Genomic DNA, 16,336 nt, shown 5'->3' on the forward strand with positions numbered 1-16,336 from the left:
AGGAATTTCAGCTAAGGCCTGGTCAGGTACACTCCAGGGAACACAGCCCACCCCAGGTAAGTTACCAGAACAAAGAATTATACTACTAATTATACTACTTAAGCCTTACTGTGCTGTCAGACTGCTCAGTTATTAAGCAAAATTAATCATAGCTTAGATATATTTGGTTCTACTGGGTCAATCCAGCTCTGTACTGAGAACTGTGCTTAACACTGGTGATATTAAAGAGAAAGCTTTGTCTTTAATCTTAATTATCAGAGGTTGTGTCTCAATGTCACTGTGTGCTGCCTCAAAGCAGAGCACAGCCAGGGAAAGAACACAATTCTGACTTATATCAGCCACTCAAGAGTAGTGCCAAGCAGGGCTTACAGGACAGCTCAGACTACAGTGGATATGCACTTCTGGACACTGGAAAATTAAATCTCTATGCAAACACTGTGAAGCCTCTCACTAGAACAACATGCCTGTAAAAACAGGCCACATGTTCCCCTTCTCTTTTCAAAGTTAAAACAGTGCTGATTCTTTTTCCCCCCCATGTATTCATGTGAATAAGATATTTCACCTCACAGATTTTACTTCAGTTCAGTCTATGCACATTTTAAATAAATTAAGATGAAATAAATCCATTTTATTGCATTACTTTGTGCCACCTCCATGAAATAACGCTCATCTTCATATTTTGTAAGGGATGTTGACATGCCTGAAAATGGTGCATGAAGTATAATCTTTGAGGATTGCACTGCTAGAAAAATAAATCTAAGCCTATGTTTCAAGCTCAGAATGGCACTGCTTTTGATTGAAATGCCTCTGAAACATTCACTCCAATGCAGCTCTGCTGTAAAATTCATACAATTGATTACTAGGGTAGCTGTAACAAAACTAGTGACTAGTAGCTTTGTTTTCTAAACATCTGTTCATCTCTTGCAAGCATAAAACATCCCCATGAAATAAATCACATTCAATCCTTCCATTCCAGAATGGAGAACTGCAAACTCACAGGAGGAAAAATCAGGAAAGAAGGTCTGCTCACACAGGCCATGAAAAAAAAACCAAAATTAGGTTTAATGTTTGTTAAAAGTGAGAAACTCTTCTTCTGGAGGAATTTTATTCATCACAGGTCTCAGTCAAATATGTCTGAGGTATGTCATGCTTGACAGAACAGTGATACTTCTCCTCTTATTTCTTACCTGCATTCCTAGATCCAGGAAACTGCCAGGCTGATAGAGCCTTAACAGGACAACAGAAAAAAGAGTGAGGTATCTTACAGGAATAAAACAGCTTCTTGCAGTATCAAAACCAAATTTTTAATGAAAAAGGTAAATGTGATCACTCAAGAAAGAAAATCAATTTTAAAGTCTTATTATCTAAACCCAAAGTTAACCAATATCCTCTTTATTTATCATTTTAAGATCAAAGCAACAAAGCTGTAGCAAATCCTCAATATTTGTGGCAGAGCAAGTAAGAAATATCTGTTCTGATGAATAAATTAAATCATAGTTTGGAATAAGAATTTATAACAGTTCCCAGCTTCAACCCTAGCAGCACATTGGTACCTCCAGAAATCATCAGAGCTCAGAGAGGTAATAATAACACTTAGTGAAAAGGACAAGAGTATATTTAACTGTCAGCTTCCCAATAGCTCAACCAAGAAACTCCCTTGGCATTTTCTGGCACTAGTTCCTTTTCCACTTTGAGTTCTTCTTATTTCTAACAAAGAAAAATAGCTTTATGAATCAAGAATCAGCAGCTTTCCCCACAGACAGCATTCTACAGCTGCCATTCAGAGCAGCACCAGGAGGAGCCACGTTTTCAGCTGTGATCAATGCCATTTATAGCTCCTTTCACAATGACAGCACATACATTCAAGCAGGGGGACAAGTGGGCATGACCCCCATATTAATCAGATCCCAACTACAGAAGAGTTATTTGCTAGACCCACGTGATGAGCAGGCACAGAGGAAACCTTGTGCTGAAAGGGAAAAGTTACATTTAACCCAACATCTGCTTCTATTATGTCACCAGAACAAAACAGGAACACAATTAAAGCACCCAAATCAAACTCTTTGTCATAATTTACAGGCTTAAAATAGGACAAGAAGAACCACAAGTCTTGTGGAGCATTCTCATTCAAGATGAAGCAAAGAAGATGAATATATCACAATTCTGATGAGAGCAACAACAAACAAAAAGCTACTTAATCCTTCTTTCTAACCACACAACTTATAGGAGATACACTTTATAAATCAAAAATTCCTCCATTAGTCTCAATTTTAGTTCACTTTTCATGTTAAAAATATAGTTAATCTTCATTTCTGATCAGTTCTGCATGAGGTCACAAAACGTGTGCAGATCTTCAAAATGAAAAAAAAAAAATGTGAATGCTCAAAAAATACCTGGGCATGACTTTTTTTCAAATTCATTCCACAATTCAATACCAGATCACAAGGGCAGAGTCACCAAGAGCACATTACTCCCTTTTCTGAGGATTCCACCACTTCAAACACAGCAGCCTGTGGTGTTTTTCCTGCCCAATATACACAAAAGTCAGTTTAAGTTTAAGTTTAGTCAATGCTTCTCAGGCTTCCACAGAGCAAACATGTGGCTGATTAAGTGAGAGTTTCAAGCAAGCAGTACTCAATTACTCAGAGAACCTTAAAGTCCACACCACCTTTGAGTGTCTGGTTCTTTGTAAAAACTTGTGTTACTCAGCAGCTGAAGGATTCTAAAAGATTCTGACATTTTACCACTCATGACAAAAAGGGAGTAGACATCTTCACCTCACCACAGAACAGCTCTCCTCTGCTTTTACTGAATATGGTCCAAAATTGGATGCAAGAGTATCCTCTGCCATACAAGCATTCCCATGCAGCTGGCCCAAGAATTACATACAGAAAGAAAAAAAAAATTACTTAAAAATAAAAGTTCACTTTTATGTCTTTCATCAACACTTGCAGGTCTGTAGAATTGGTATCTATTCTATTCCAACTGAACCATCTCTAGAATGGCAGGCTACTCAGTGCCATACAGGAAAAAAAAAAAGCTGCTTTATGAATATTAAAATAGAGGGAGAAAAAAATCAGATAATACGTAGGCAAATGGGTCTGTCTAAAGTTAGACTAATCAAAGTCCTTCAGGCATTTCTTCCTCTAAAAAATTTCCTTGAGCTAACACTCAAAGGCTGAAAGAAGTTTGAATCCAAAAATCTCTCTTTTTTTCTCTTAAGATTCAGTACTCAACCTGCACTTCCACAGGGTTATGAAACACAACTGCCCATGCACCCTGCAGGGTTTGGTGCCATAGGGGACCAAGGAGTGTTAGCCATTCCAAACACTGATTTCCACTCAGTTCTTCACTGCAGCCACTGTGGCCAGCTCCTGACAGCTTACACCTGCTACTGTAGATTTGCTTTTTCTTTTCCAAGTACATTTAATTATTGATTTTGACACCAAGTGTTCCAATTTAAATTGCAGTTCAAGTTGGCCCTATGTTACATCCTGACCTAAGTCAGAAGATGTCATTAATTTCAACAAGGCCATAATTTCAGCCTTTTGCCCTCAAGATTTACCATGCAGAGAACTATCAGACAGCCACAATAGTAGAAAGGAGGGTTTTCCCTTTTAGTAGCACCTGGTTGCCCAACAATTTTCAGAGTTAAGTGATGATAGTCCATGGCACGTGTACCTATATCAGTCTAAATTTAAGATCCTTCACAAGTCTCATGAGACTAGCTTTAAAAGCCAGTAAAACTTCATAAGTCATTTGGACACTTTTCAAAACTTCCACCATGAACACTTGGCTTATTGTCTATAATGTGCACTGGGAACAAAATGTGCATCATCTTCAATGATTTTATTTACTCCTTTACATTTATATGGCAAATTTGAACTCTTTTATTACATTGCAGCCTTGCAAAGCATATTATCATATTTCATTATCTAACACATAGGCAAATGTCTTATGAACAATGCTCTATTATTTCAATGAATTCTGAATATCTAGCATAAAATTGTCAACATTATAAAATAATGTAAAAGTAACTGCAAATGTCTACTGCAAAGGAATGGAGTTTAACACTCACATTTTCATTCTAAAGTTTGTCAGTGAGAACTTAATATGTTTCAAGGAAAGTGTACTTCCATTATGCCATTAGACTTCATTACCCAAATAGTCCAAAAAATGGAGGAGCAATCCACTGATGTAGCTATGGTCCAATTAACTTTTATATTTGAATAATGGATCCCAATAATTCTGATTTCAAAAGCTATGGAATGACTGTATTTCAAATAACTTATTTCTCAGAAGTAAGCACTAAATGTTTGTGCTTTTTAAAGTTCTTTTCAGATTTCAGGAGTTACACACAAAAGAACAGAAGAAAATTCTATAGTTACATTGACCTAGTGTTGGAGTTCTATAATTTATTTTTAAATCTTCAGCTGCAAGACAAAAATGCAGATTATCAAAGTCTGCTATTATAAAAATTACTCAAAAGGTTATGCAAAACAGATATAAAGTAAAAAAAGTTACCAAAGGAAAAGACTTTCCTACACAGGTTTAAAATGTAACTCTGCAATGTAGTTTAGAGGTTTCCATCCCTACACCTCTGGGATATCCACCCAAACCCATCAATCTTGGTCACACTCATAAAACTCCTGAACATTCTAATCCAAGTAGTTGAGACTGTTGTCCCCCCTCAATATTTTTTCTCATTTACTTCAGCAAGACCCAGACTAGATCTTTTCATTTTGTGCCCCTCCCACCAGCCAGAGTTCTCACCATTTACAACACTAACAGCATTTGTCATAACATTTCTATTTGTAGAACCCAAAAGCACTAATCAATTATTGTGGTCATCATATTTATGAAAAAGAAAATAATTAAGAAATGGATCTGTAGAAAATAGATTCATATTACATATTTTAAAATTAAGAGTACTCAGCCTTTATGAGCTTGAGTGACATTTTGTATGTAGGCCACAGTTTCACAGTTAGAGTCGTGTAAAATAAGAAAAAGATAAGTACCATGTGAACACAAGTAATGGGAGAGGGGTACAATTATTCAAGTGAGATGGAGAAAAATATTCACAGGAAATATCTGCACTGAATGAATTGGGAAATAATATTTCAAATCTGCATTTTAGCAAAAAAAAATTAAAGTATTTATTCTAGGATAATGAATTTCTTGAGAGAGACTATTTTATTAATAATGGATGCTCAGATGGAATCAGATACAGTAGGTGGAAATAACACAGAATCATGTCTTGTCAAATGTGTGATTAATTTTGCACTACAAGTATTGATTTGACAGAACACCTTTTTTTTTTTTTACCTGTTCATAGCCATTTAAGCGTAATGGACTTCTTTATTATCCAAATGTTATTCCTTTGTTTAAGCTTTTCATTTGAAAGCACTTTGATGCATTTATAACTAGTTACCAATTCTCTGGATCTCTATATGTGCATTATGTTCTAAGTTTACTCCTCCTCTTTTCAAGTCTATTAGTGTCAATTAGGCTTGCAGAGACATGCAAGCCTGACAGGCAAACTTTGATAAAATGCTTGGGCTGATCAACCAAACAAAGACAGCACTACAGCATTTGTTTCCAATAAATGATTGCATTTAATAAACATTTCCTGGAATTTTACTCTTTTTCTTTTACCATATTGGTGCATATAATTACTTTTATTAACATCATAAAACTACCATCCATTGTGATGTACACATCACTTAAGTATCATTAATAGTTTGCATACACTGGTGAGTTAAAGAAATGGTTGGATTCAGGAATAAGCTGTACCTTTTAGAGCACAGACAATCGAGCCACATTTCAATACACAGCAGAGCAGCCTCCTGCACAAGCACCTGCATTAGCAGAGGAAAATGGGTTGGCAGTATTTTGTGCTCACACTATACCCTGCAGTCATTAGAGAAACAGAATTTACTCCTTTCTTAAAATAAAGAAATTCTGAAACAATTCCTCCTACTTTGACTAAGGCTACAATAGTATCTTCCCAAATAAACCCATTAAATTCCTCAGTAAGGATATGCTGGAACATACCTAATACTTCCTTTGGTTCCACCTACCCACAGTTACCATCTCTCAGGTGAACAATTTCCATCCACCTTTCAGAAAAGACGTCCAAAGTGAAAAATAAATATTTGTGAAAGTGCCAGAATCAGATCCTGAATTTATGGAGCTCTGGGAATAATTGGTAACCAGGTAAATGCAACCAGCAACTGCAGCTGCCATGCATGTGAAAATGCAGCCAAGTAGATGAGAATTCCAGCTGTAAAATAGCCTTTAAAAGATAAACACATACTCCAAAAACATTTATTTCTCAGTAGGAAATTAAATAATCCTTCATGTGAAAATTTCCTAAATTATTTGTTTTAAAACAAAAACAAAGTTACTGGCTCTGAAAGATATTTTAATTCCTGATTTGTGCACTTGCTCATTCCACCTCTGTGATGTGGAAAAAGAGATGAAATTCATTCAGATACACCACTGCAATTATCTGGCTTTCCTACAGCTCCAAATTTCAAACACCAAAACAGCATTACATACAGTAACTTTTTGCTTTAGTATGTTCACTGCTCTTTCAAAAATAATTTCGTATTGGAGCATTAATTCCTGATATAACTAAGCAACAGCATTCCTCTTGCAATCACTTTTTGAAAACCTAAGAGATAATACATTTTAAATATTCATTGGGCAGTTTTTAGCAGCCTGCCAGTCACACAATTTCTTTACAAATTTATGACATTCTACATTATTTTAATTTTCTAAACTGGAATATATCTCCTGCCCAATTGTTAATAAATACAATTGAGAGATATAAGCAGAAAAAGTGGCAAGTCTTAAACACCAAATGCAACAAAACATTTTAGCTATTCCACAACACAGATATTTTTGGTAACAATCAGGTGAGTGGACCCACTGCAGTAAACTGGAAATTTAGGTGAAAACAGATATTGGATTATAAATACCATATATAGCACATACAACTGGTTTTTACTGGTATTAACAAAGAAGGATGCCAGAAACTCATATGAGGTGACAAACAATTGACCAGATTAGATTTGTTCTGTACCCCAGCCTAGACTACAGCATTTCTTTTCAATTTCTTTCAAATTTTAGCCCTACTTATGCTTTAAATAAAAATGTCAGTAGCAGCATGTTCACATTAATAGGCTACCATATTATTTTCCAATGACTGAAAATTTTTCTGAAATTCTGGAATTAATGGTAAAACAGTCAAATATAGAGTGAGATTACACAGAGAGAGCAGAGTTTACCACTTTATTAAAATTGTGATTGTTCACATAAAGACTCAACCAGGTCACATATTAATAATTATCACTGACAATCTTTAACATCAGACTAAACCCACAAGTGAAGCAATATTACATCTCTCTCTCTCATTTATCTTTACTGCTTATGGCCCCTCTGTGGTCAGCATGCTGTGAGCTTCGTGGACATTTAATTATGAACACATCATAAATGTGGCTGACAAGGCAGAAGCTGGGTTCAGATGCTCCTGGGATGAAGGAAACATCTCTGAAACCACTTAGACTTGCAATACTTTCATTCTGTTACAATAAACAGTGTTCTGGCTTACCATGCACACACTGAATAGAAAGCTCCCTCCCTTTCTCATTACATATTTTCATTTCAAATGGTACAGTGAAAATACAAGAAGGCATTGCTGATGACCCTTTAAAAGTACACTATTCACCTCTCACTAGTCACTTTACAGGGGTGTAATACCAGTGTAACAAGGGCCAAACACTGACTTTTGCCACCAGTGTCACACAGGTTCCTGGGAAAAGGGGAAGAAATGCAACACCTGGGTAACATCTCTGTGAAGCATTTTGGCTGTGCCAGGAAACAGGACAGATGCCTCAGAGAGAGCTCAGGCAAAAGAATAGCAGCAGATATAATATTTGCTATGACTACCAATATTATTACTTCTCCCTATGAATTCCTGGGTATCAGCAATACAGACTAGTTTGGCCTAAGGGTTTTGATTGCTGGCAAAATTGTGATACATCATTTGCCCTAGTAAAGAAGAAACAAGCAAACAAACAAACAAAAAAAAAACAATTCACATGACACATCCCCGGAATTTTCCAAAAATCAAACCCAGGAGCTCCCAGATAGTACAGATTTGAAATTAAATTTTGGCAACAGAATTATGTGAACATTTTGTCTTGAAAACACCCACAGTAAGCAAGACCAGGGCATGTAGGTTTGGTATAAATAAAATAGGAAGTCCTAGGTAAAGTAGTTTATTTTCTGTACTGCCAAACCAGCATGAAATCAGCTCAAGATCAGAATTGGGACAATGCTGTTTCAGAAAGAAAGTTATACCCTGTTTACTCAAATTAGCATAACATCCCTCCCAAAGCTGCTTTCCATCACCCTCTCCACACCAGCTTTGGTTTTGGATTTTGTCCTCCATTCATGGCAATGAAAACCCACATAGCAAATAACAGAGAAAACACCTCAACAGGACTGAGATTCCTGAAACGCCATTGTTATAAAACACCTTGAATCCTCATCACTTATAAGCTTTACTAACAAGAACACTATTCTAATAAAGCAGCCAATATTGACCACAAAGCTGTTAAAAAACAGCACAAAATGCTACATTTCAGGTGATATTTTTTTCTTTTTATAGAACAATGTTCATAATGCTAAGAATTAATATATGAACAAAGAGTAAATCTTAGAAGCTTAAACACCTAAGTAAGAAAAAAATGTGCATGCAAAAAACTAACCAGTGCCATGTTTCAAAGCAAGTGTCCTCTGTAGTGCTGAGGTACATATTTCTATACCTCCCCAACAGACTAGAAATAGAAAAGACAAAGCATATAATAAAGCCAAGCACAATGAAAGAGCTCTGAAGAGAGAGCTGAAAAGTAGCTATCATGTTGGCAGATAAATTCTACACACAATTATTCATTCCTAGCCTCTTGACATGTAGATTAATGAGTTTGATAACCCAGGCTCCTAAGAAGTAGATTCAACTCTGTTTCACTAGCTTTCTTCTCCTTTTCTAACTACAAACAACACTTTGGTCTATTGAGGGGGGGGGAGAAAAAACACAAATCGATACATTTGCACTGGTCATCAACATTTTTGCAATTGAAGTCCTATGTCAAAATATGATATCTGCTGTGGGACAAGGCTCTTCACAGGCCCTGCCAGGAAATCTCAGGGGCTCATGTGAGCACTGGAGGGAGGAGCTCTTGCTTCAGCAGCCATGGGTTTCCATGCCAAGTTCAAAGTCATATAGTAGCCAAGGAAAAAAAAAATAAAAAAGGAAAAAAAAAAGGAAAAACCACAACAGCTATTCTCATAGTTATAATGACCCTGTACTCACTGCAATGTGTTCTGTACATAAAATTTTCCATTTCCTCCCTGAGGCCAAATGACCTTTTGTCGACACTTTGGTTAATGTTCACTGATCAAAGTGGATTTTAAAGCAAGTGCTGTATCAGATTCCAGCCACCCTGAGTGTACAAGGGGTTGTGCTTGCCTTAAACCACTGCACAGTGATGCACACTTGGGGGGGACACAACATGGTTAATGATTTACAGATTTATTCTCTATCGGGGCAACTCTTGCAGAGTGGAAATGTTTCATTCTTGATTGGTGAGCAGCTTTGAGTCCTTTTTTTCCATCTCAAATGTTATGAGTTCAAATTCTCTCGAGTAATAACAGTCATACACAGCTGCTTAGGATTTAGCAGGAGGCTTAAGGGATGGGGACAGGATGTCCATTTGCTTGATGTTACCCCCTTTTCCTGCTTAATCACAAGGTGAAAAGTGTCTTTAGCTCTTAAAAACAAAGAAAGCCTGTGCTGCAAGATTATTACTTAGATAATCACAATTTCAGAAACCTGTCTAGTGTAATTATAACATTTTTCTTATTATCAGCAACTAGAAAGGAAATCAAGATTACAGTGGGCAGTCAATGCCTGCTAATGGGCTCCTCCAGAGGGAGGGGGAAGCTGCAACAATCCCAGAACTGGGCAGGCTATGCCAGGGTAGTGACACCAAAACAATGACATTCCATAGCACTCAAGTGTAATTTACCTGCTCAGGCATGGAATGATATCTTTCACAGCCCTCAACAGATATTTCTGCTGAAAACACCATAACAATTACTACCTTTTTTTTTTTTTTTTTTCTCTCCTTGCATGGCTCTCTAATGATCTGAGTAAATAATCAATGTGTTTGAACAATTTTGTGCTAATCACAATGCGACATTTTTTTCACCTACACCTGAAAGTCGGTTGGATTATTGGATTTTGTTATTACCTTTACCTTATTCAGGAAGAACTTTGTTTTAAGAACTTTTTCTTTAAAGATTTTTCACCTTGATTGTTCCAAATTAAAATGAATTTGTTCTGGATGTTTTGGCAGACTAATTCAGTTGTGATTTTGGTGGGGGCTCTTTTTATTAAAAAAAAAAAAAAAATAGAAAAACAACACCAAACATATTTTTAATTTTTTTTTTTTTTTTAAAGTGCTTTCTTGTAGAATGTGATACCTGGCACTCACAGGGGTGAAAGGCATGCTCCAGTAACATCTCACATTTTATCTACAAGCTTTATGATCCTGCAGCATGAGGCACACCCCCTCACACATCCCAACTGTAAATCTAATGCATGAGAGGTTATTTAGAGATACAAATTACTGTTATGCTCAATCTCTTTTGTAATCAAATATATCTTCAGTTTAGCATTCTCTTTAGAGAGGTCTCATTCCTTTGATGCTCTTAAAGCCAACCTACTGAAACAAGTCCTGGAAGGAGAGTGTTATTCTTCAAAGTAAATCATGAGCAGGAAAGGCTTTTCCTGAAAGATCTTACAAATAGCTCATGCTGATGTTTCCAAATATTAATTCTCAGAAATACTGACACTAAGTGAGCCCTATATGTATCTAATATATTGAGCAATTGTCATGCAGACCAATCCTTCCCACTACAGCAGCTCAGGATCTGCATGCAGCCAGAGTATCTCATCTCCAAACATCTCATCTTCAAGGACAGACATTTCTGCAGATTGAGGGAACAGGGCCCAACAGGGATAAAATATGAGGCTATTTACATGATTTACACAGAAATCTGCTTTTTCTGCACCTCCCAAAACCCTGAATCTGAGCACTGAGATTTAGCCCAATAATTTCAGTTATGGGTTTGTGAGAAGGGCAGGGGCTTTAAGTAGAAGTTGGGTTTTCAAGATCAGCCCAGTTCCTTTCATTTGCCTCTCCTGTTGAGCTACACATTTCTCTCAAGCCATGATGAGCATTATGAATCCATATTCCACCATCACATTGGCACGTCCTCCTCAGGCTCTGCTCCAAACACCTCCAGCAGTTTCCTGCCAATGCTGATGTACAGCAGCCCAGCACCACTCTCTAGACCTTCAGCAGCAAGAGGTGAATAGCTCAAACTACTACAGCCACAGGCATTCCAGACTAATATGCAAAAGATATGCAAAAGACCAACTTTACTATCACTGGAATACCAGCAGTGCTGAAATTCTCAAAACCAACACAAGCAGCCTGTGCACAATGGTGACTCACCACTGTGTTTGTACCTACAGTCTTCAGACAGAGCATCAACAAGTATGCACAGTCTACAAGATAAATCTTGCTTTAGATCTAGGAGTCATTAGAAATCATTAAAGCATTTCAGTGGAGATTACAGAGGAAACAAGGGCATTACTGAAGATATACACGAGATTGTTAACTGGGAATTTAATTGTATTGTGAAGCAGCTTTGTGGTTTTGTTCAGATTAACAGCGACCAGACTGATTTCTGCTCAAATACGTCAGGCATCTTCTTTCCTAATGTTGTGAAAATAAGTGGAAGTGCTCAGTGCCAACAGGAGGGACTCAGGGAATTCTCATTTTACCAGAACAGTGTTGGGCATGACTGGTCCCATATTGATAGAGAGGAAAAAATACTCAATGACTGCCGAGGCAAAAGACTCTTCTAAATTATGCTGACTTTACCACAAGCTAGCACAAGAATCACTTTTAATTTGCAAATTGGTGGTCAGTTTATGATATGCATATCTTTTAATCCAGTCAGAGGGAGTGTATCAGTCTTACCTTAAGAGCTTCACTCTGTGTATATAGAATTTTGCTTTTATTTAAACAACAGCTGGGGCTTGAGACCTGGAAGTCCTCTTCGTGTAGTGGCTGTAACATTGATAGACACTGAGAAGTGAACAACAGAAATTATTTTTGCAGCCAAATTGATATGCAGGTGCACATCTGAGCACATTTATCTCTAATTATCTGTTCTCAGGCACAAAACAAGCAGTTAGAGCAGAAAACACACAGGTATTTATTTCATGTTGCTCTTGCTCAGAAATTTGTATGCAAAAATCAAGTTGTCAGAAAGAGAACCAAGTCTCAAGCCCACTAAAAATATGCCCCAAAGTGACTTGCCCATGTGAATTTTAAAACTCACATTTTAGGAAAGACAGAAAAGGAGAAGTGCCTGCTCACAGGACACCAGAGGCACTGAGATTGGCTGCCAAAGAGCATAAATGTAACTTCAGACCCCTTCACCACAGACACTCAACTTTTTTGGCAGACACGCATTTTCTACAGCCCTTCTGGGGATAAAATGCAGTATCTTGGAGATGTGCAAGTGGTAACAGATGGTATATGCCAATTGGTGCAGTGGCAAATATTGCATACACTTCAAAATACCTCAGGATTTTGAAGCTGTAAGTTAGAACTCCTGGCCAGAGAAATTTAAAATCAACACTTTGAGGAGAATAACATAAGCTGCATGCAGCTCAGGAAGTACAACTCTCAGATGAGATAATTCTTCATTGTTATTACACAGGATTGTTTTGTTTTGTTTTGTTTTGTTTTCTAATAAAGGTTTGTTCTACAGCTTTCACAAAAAAAAATTCACCTTTGGCTACCTCAGAGTATGTTGAGCACCAGGGACTGCCAGTACAGAGATCTTTCCACTGTATTAATTTCAGTGCAGTGCATGTTATGTCTAAATCACTTCTTGCCATACAGCAGAGATCCTCAGGTTAGCTTTAACAAAGGGCACAGGGTCTATAAGCTCCTACAGAGCTCTGCAGCACCTCACCTTGAGTTCTTCTGGAATTTCAAAAGAAATCTCTCCATTGCTCTGCCAAACACAGCATGGACACATGCAAGCATAGAGGGGCAGCAGCAGAAGTAAATCCTGATTCCATTACTTCTTCCAACAACTAATCACTGACACGCTGCTGTCAGAGCAGTGCTAAACTTCTGCTCTCTTCTCTCTGCCTCTCCCAGAAAGCACAGGGGCACGTTGAGAGAAAGCCCCAAATACTGAGCAACAGATTCAATGAATGCCTGAGTATTTTTAACCTGAGCTGGATTCATGTGATGCATTTATGTAGCAGAACAGAGATCCAAGGAATCAGCTCATGCAACAGTCCAAGAGACAAAGACATCATAAATTAATGCAAATTAAGCCTAACAAATTTGAAATTTAAAAAAATTCAGCTAAATTTGAACAACCTTCACTGCTGCAGTCCATCCAATCTCAACAAAATGTTCCAAGTGCGGGTTTGAAAAAAATGTATCAGAACAGGAGAAATAACACATTTTACTTAAAGTACCAAGCCTGATGATTAAGGAGTGAGTGCTCCCTCTTCCCCCTCTCCCCAGCCCTCCACTCACACCCCCACCACCACCAGATTCACAGGATTAATATGAGACTGGCTTGAGGGTTTTAGCAGTAACTGCTGCAAAACAAGTTCTGATTGGTTGATTCAGAAATTGGGATTCTGGGCAGTGTTTTATAAAAGGATAATGTATCTTTAAGCCTAGGTGCCCTTCAGGGAAATGTATTGGATAAATGTCTTCTGAAAAGCCTGTAAATATTCCATCGCCTCACTGTCATTACTACCATGAAATGATAATGAAGCATGAAAGAAATATAATTCCATATTCAGATGACAGCATTAGCCTTCATAAGCAAACTGAAATATTTATTAGTAAAATGTTCGGTATCTACGCCTGTAATCTAAAAAAAAGGACAAAAATGTTTTATAATAAAAAAGAGATTGAATGCAGAGGTAAAATCTGGTTGGCTGATTTTATTGCTTATTATTAAATCCAGGCAAAACAATTATTTTTTTCTTTTCATTAGTAAGGCACCCAAATTAAAACTATGCCCTCAGGCTGTGAGGTTTACAGTAGTGATTAAAAACAAGAAATTGTGATGCATGGGGTTTTTGACAATGGCATAATCAAATTCATTCATATTGTTCAATCTTTCACTGACAAATATTTTTACAGTGAAATATACCAAACAAAGAAGCACATACAAGTACTATCAATACAGAGAAATTAGGAAGACTTGTTGTTATTGCAGCAGAGAACAGATACAATGTTTCTATAATCTTGAATACAAACATTATAGTGAAGTTAATTAGGATAATTATTGCCTAAATTGTGCTTAATTGTTTTATACTGAAAAGGATTTCTGAAAGAAGCCTTTTGGATTTCTACAAGGCACACAAGTGAGCACGCTACAGCCTATGTATTTAGATGTAATTTCCTAAGTTTGATTGCATTTCCTATAAGTCAGAAAACACATCCTGAAGCAGGCTGGGACAGAGATAAACACGAGCCACACGCCTTGACCTCTGTTTCACCTTATTGAAAAAGAGGCGTAAAATAGTCATTTAGTACACCAGCATCAGAGAGCATTCACACACTCCAAGCACATTCCTTTTAAAAAAAGGTCTTTGAAGTGAATGAAAAATTAGAAATTCAAGTGACCACGATCAATTCTGAAACACTGCACAAAATTAATTACAGTTTTGCATCAGAAGCAAGAATGTAGATTTCAGACAGTCTGTGTCATTTATCTCGCGCTCTACAATATACAAGGCGATTAAAAAGCCAAATCTGTTCCCACCCCCCAAGTCTAAGGCCTATCAGAGGCTGTGAAGTACAAATGATTAACTCCAAATTATTCAAGGGATTGTACAGACGTTTCAACTTGAATGAAATTTGCGGCAAGTCACGGGAGCTACGGAGGGACAGATTTGCTGCTCTTTATCAAAATCTAGTCTGACTATCGCTGACAGAATCCAGATAAATTGCACAGTAATCTGGCAGTGGCTGTGGAAAGCTTGCTCTGCAAAATCCAAATCTCTAATTTCTATCTGTTTTTAATTGCTTGACTTAAATTTGCATTTTTATACAATTGGCTTAAAGGATTTATTCTGTTCTTTAGGCTACTCTAATAAAATCAGGTCCCATTTTGCATGGTATCTCAGAAACCTACTTACATTAAATGAGCATGCTGTACTACAAAAATATTTACTGTAGAAGAAAAAGATTCCTTTTTATGTCATGTTCAGAATTAGGCAAAGAATACATGTGTCAGGGAGCTCATTTTAAACTCCCCTATGAAAACATACCTGAGAATGAACAGGATGGCATAACAAAGAAAAGTGGGGGGAAAAAGCAGATTTCATGCTTATCCTGATTCCCCCAGGATAAACTGGGAGGAAAAAAACAAACAGAAATGTGGATTAAGAATATGCACACATTTAAATTCAAGTTGGAAGACAATGATAGCACCATGTGCTGTAGCCAAGCATCCAGGAGAGAGCCACCCCTGCAGCACCTGAGTGCTGAGCATCGAGCTAGAACTTCCATTCTTGTAATTCCCAAGCTCCAGCATCACTGATGGAGGTGCTGGAATCAGCCAGTTCATATCCTTATTGACAATTTAATGTCACCCTCCTAGATCAGAGAGTAGCTCACCCCAAACAAACTTTACAGAGCATGAGCAGCACCTGCCTGGGTGACTTCCCTCAGCCACACTCCAGCTGAGTACCTGAAATCAAATTCCAGAGTGACAACCTCTGAACTCTGGTATTCCACCAGGACAACCAAGGCAAAACTGCAAAGGTCTCTCAAATATTACACCTTAATCACTTTCCATCTGCATCTAGAACTGTCTAATGCAATAAATTGAGACCATTTCAAACATACATTTTAACTTTCTATTTAAGCTTTGCCAAAACACTTGCCTTATTTTACATGTATATTTTTTTACATGTATATATGGCCAAAGGCCATTTTTTAAACTTAATATGAATATCAATAGCCAAAAAAATATATACATTTTAGTGCAGTTTAACATACTTCAATAGAAACGAGACCTTACCTCCTTACAGATTAAATTCAAATATATAAAGGAAAAACAAAAATATGTAATCAACCAAAACAAAAAAAGCTACTTGTTTTTACCTACCAGTTCCAACAAGGATCTATAGATTCCCTTT

The sequence above is a fragment of the Oenanthe melanoleuca genome, chromosome 11 (genome assembly GCF_029582105.1).
Source record: "Oenanthe melanoleuca isolate GR-GAL-2019-014 chromosome 11, OMel1.0, whole genome shotgun sequence".
Lineage (NCBI taxonomy): Eukaryota > Metazoa > Chordata > Aves > Passeriformes > Muscicapidae > Oenanthe > Oenanthe melanoleuca.